This window comes from Pezoporus occidentalis, unplaced genomic scaffold (assembly GCF_034315485.1).
Source record: "Pezoporus occidentalis ecotype Australia unplaced genomic scaffold, CSIRO_AGI_Poc_V1 ctg21, whole genome shotgun sequence".
NCBI lineage: Eukaryota > Metazoa > Chordata > Aves > Psittaciformes > Psittacidae > Pezoporus > Pezoporus occidentalis.
Genome location: NW_026913964.1, coordinates 9,034,348 through 9,039,002, shown reverse-complemented (window position 1 = coordinate 9,039,002; position 4,655 = coordinate 9,034,348).

Genomic DNA, 4,655 nt, shown 5'->3' with positions numbered 1-4,655 from the left:
AGTCAAATGTCTCAATGTTTCTGGACAGTGGAGAAAACACTGCTGAGCTTTGGTTCATTCCTAAAGAAGAAAATTATAAAATTATAATTCATATAAGGGTTCAGATCTTTTGACTTATTAATGCATTATAATAAACATTCCTGAAGCAGTTCAGAAAAATGAGTAAAACCTAAGCTGCAAGAGTAACTGCTCCAAAACACCTCTGAAAATAGAACTGAGGAGAACCATTTCCCGACCTGTTAGAACAGCTTGGTCCCCAAGATTGTTTCTTACAAATCTCTTCCTTCATCTACCTGGAAGGTAATAAACAATTTTAAAGAGTATATTGTCTATATTTACTTTTTGCTCCTGCTCTTTTTTTTTTTTTCCTGTATTTATACTTACACATAGCTTTCTTTATGTGCAGGATTTTGATGACTTGTCAGAGACACTCAGATGTATTTGGAGAAACATTGCCCTAGCAAAAACCCTCATCATGTAGAGATAACAGATGGAAACGAAACAAACAGTTTCCTTATCTAAGCAGGCAAATTCAGGATTTGGTTTACAGTGCAGGGAGATGGGACTTTTGATGAATTCACCCACTACATTTTTCTGTGAAAGCATGACATTGCCTCCCCCCCAGTGATTTAATTTTCATTAGCACAGTATTGTTAAATAAAACACGCAAAATATGCTGGCCTCCAAATTCTCTGTATCTGAAAATGGCAAGAAATTAGAAACTTCCCCTTTATCATAGCAATTCGCATAGCAGACAAAATTATATGTCTTAATTTTTGTATGCTATACTAAAAGTTTTTTCTCTATCTAATGAAAAAATATTGACCAGAGTATACTTCTTCGATTGACTTATTTTTTTTAAAGCAGATAAGAGAAATATGGGAAGAAATAGAAGCTCTTTGTTTTGAAAAAGGTTCAGTGCCTCTTGCATATGTACCATAACTTTTTAAGACTAAGAGAAGCAGTTAAGATGAAATCATTATTAAGTTGCATTTATATTCTGTGCCTGGTATGATCAGTCCCTGGCTCTGATATTATGAACTATCACAGCAAAACCCTACTGAAACTTCTTAACCTGACTGTTTTTGAATTGGTTATTATATCTGCATACTAAAACACTTCATCTTGTTCCAAGATAACTGAGCTTTCTGGTAGAGGATGTGTCTTGGGAGGAACAATGAAAGAGCATCAGAAAACTAAACTCACATGTCTGATTCTATCTGAATTCTTAGGCAAAGTAAATAAAAATCCAGACCCCTGAGCCTGGGCTTGGGAAGAAAGCAAGCACAATAGATATTTTAAATTAAATTCATACTTCTGAAAATACAGTAGTTTTATGTAAAATAATTAAACTAGAAAATATCTTTTTTTCCTGTTCATGTTTCTAGTCAAAATGAGCTACCCTGAAGGACTTCTTTGCGACCTGTGTTTACCTAAAATATTTGAGCCATCACTGAAACATAATGCAGTACTTTTCAAGGTTCCCAACAAGTTATAAAATATCATTAACTAATTAATTTGGAAATTAATTTCCCAAACAATGAAATTAACGTCTAACAGATAAAAATACTGGCTTTTTTAATCATCATTCTAAAAATCAGAAAACATTTTCTTTTTGGAATTTCTGAACTGACACAAATGTCTTTAAAAAGGGCAATTAGTGACAAATGACTATGAAGAACCCTGTGTTGAGAAGCTGAGCCTAAGCCTCTTGAAGATTCTCCATGTAAACAAGTCAGACCACATCACTCATTATCCCTCTTTTGTTTACTGGGAGAAAAGTTCAAACTATTTAATGAGAGGATTACCCATACTTCAACTCCATTGAAAAAGATTAATTGATATTTTCCTGTTAAGGGTTTAACCACTTGGATTTGGCCTCATATCCTCTATTGTTACTGATGCTGTGATCAGCAGAGCAAAGTTGCCTAAAGGTTAGATAAACTTTGCAGCATAAATTACACAACCTATGTTAAGTTTTGGTGTCTAAACCTGAAGAGCCTCTACTAGCTCCTCAGGTGTTTAGAAAAGCTAGCTATTAGAAAATAAAATGGTTTATGAAGAAGTATCGCATCTTTACATAGAATTTTATAGCATATTAAGCATTTGTCTTCAGTGTAGCAATTGTGCTACTATAAGAAAAATATGTAACATAAAATAAAGGCAACACTACTAGTACTACTGACATTTCATTTAAAGTGGTTGTATTCTAATTACATTTAGGTGGTGGGGGGAGCAGGACCATGAATCTCTAAATATATTTTTTCTTCAAAGCTTTACAAATTTTCCAAAAAATGAGTGTCTTGTGGACATATGGCTGCATATTTGGATAACACCATTTGCATTTTCAAACTTGCAATATTTTTAACCACTCATTTGGCTTTTGCTTTCAGAAAAGCAGACAGTTAGTGCATTCATTTGAAATTATTTAGTCTCTTTAACTCTTTAAAAAAGACAAAAAAAGAAAGTATTTGTATTCATGAATCATTCAGCATATATGTTTGTGTTTATGTCTGAAAATGTAAACTGATAATATGAGATAGATTTATTGAGGAAAAAATAGAGATCATGTAAATATTATTAAGCTTCATAGATATTAAGGAGAAAGTAACACCATAAACCATATAAGACTCACTTGAAAAGAAAGTGTTAGCATTAGAAAAAAAAAAACAAACAAAAACCAAAACACAAAAAACACAAACAGGAAATGGAGTAGTTAAGACATGATTACATAGGTTTCAATCCTACAAAGAATACATGCTTGTAATAAAACTGTAGGGCATATAATTCGTCAAGAATCAACATTTCATATTCTTCCAGTGCCTGGTAAAAATTAAATATTTATAGTTATTTATTCTGTTCTAAAAAAGACTTTCACTCTGTATCCTATTCAGTAGTACAAAAAGAATGAAGACTTTCAATAAATAAACTCAAGATGGTTGACCAAAAAATGCACTTCAACAAAACACAAAATAGAAAAAATTGTCAAAAGCAAAATGTTTAAGCTTCCTACAAATAAGATGGGAGTATATTTTTTAAAACATTCTTCAAATGAAATGATAATAGAAAACTAATAATTTTTGAGGCCAGTTTTAAGGTATCTAAAAAGCACAGCAGAAGAACAACAAAAATTTTGGTAGTTTCCATTTCTCCAGATTGTAGAATGTGTTATTATAAATTACAGCTTAAAAAAAAAATACCTGATATTGCATCCAGATGTTTAATGCATAAAATAAATTAAAAAATCAACTCATTTTCTTTTCAAAAATCAGTGTACACAATTCCAACATTTTCAGAATAATCATCTTCAATGTATATATTCTAAAGACTATATATGCTAAAATATGCAATAGTCTGAAATTTGTAATATTGTGCATACATTTGGACATATTGCAGACATATTTGGACATATTGTGGACATATTTGGAATATTTCAGTTTTCTTCTTAATTGACATACTATATGGATACTTATATTTTCAAGAAACAGCAATCTGCTTCATTTTGAATTATGTTTTTTAATGTGTGTATCTAATTATTACTTATTTATTAATTTCAGCAGAAGTTTAATTAATTAGCATTTGATGCAAAGTATGACAAAAATAAATACAAGCATTTACATTATTTGTGATATTGAACAAGTACAAATTTTATTGACCCTACTCCTGACAAATGTAGTTAACCTCATTGATTAACTCAAGAACACTGAAATAGAGTGAAAAATGTTTTACCACAAGACACTACAGTATGATCACTATGTCAGCTATTTCAGCCTTCAAGACTTAAATGCAGAGCCTACATTGAACATATTGATTTTCCTAAATAGTCCTCCTATGATAAATACTACATTATCACTGCAAGTCTCTGCAGACATGTTAGGTGATCACAGAATGGAGCTGTAATCAGAGGAAGTTCTGTGAAAGATAATCTTTCTTTATTCTCCTCCTCTGAGAAATTAGGTGGAGAGGAAGCAAGGGACAGGAGCAATCGCTGTAGCTGTTCCTATAAAATCTGCTGTTAGATTATAAAATATGCCATTTTAGCACTTAAGCTAATCCTTCCAAAAGCAAAAGTTTTCAGGAATATGTATGAATGCAATTAACATTATTCTTATGCATTTACAACTATTCTAAGACCAAGTTATTGTTAAAAATATCTAAGACTTATCAAAAAACACTTAGAAAGATGAAATAACTTGTATAAACTAACTATAATAAACTTTGCTTTCATTTAGGATAAATAAAAGCAATGCACATAATTTGAAAAAAAAGAAATCTTTTTAGTTACTGGTCATAGGAGAGCTAATTTTTTTTTGTTATCTTGCAACATGATTATTTTGAGGTTATAATTTTCCTTTATTTATAATAAGGTTAAGAATTCATTGTGTAAAAAGTCAAAAAAGATAAAGATGTATAGGCCATTCATTTTCTAGCCTAAATTATAAACGCTTTTCCTTTTTTGAAAATTTCTTATGTACCTTATCTTACTATGAAAGACAAGACAAAACCAGAAGGAATACAAGACTTTAACAAAACAGAAGACAGATGTCCAGAAATTATCAATTGCTAAAGCACACAGATTGTGATTAAATTTTAATGTGGCTTTTAACTTAAGATTTGCTTATTGAAGAGAAAGAATCCCAGAGAAAATATTGTTA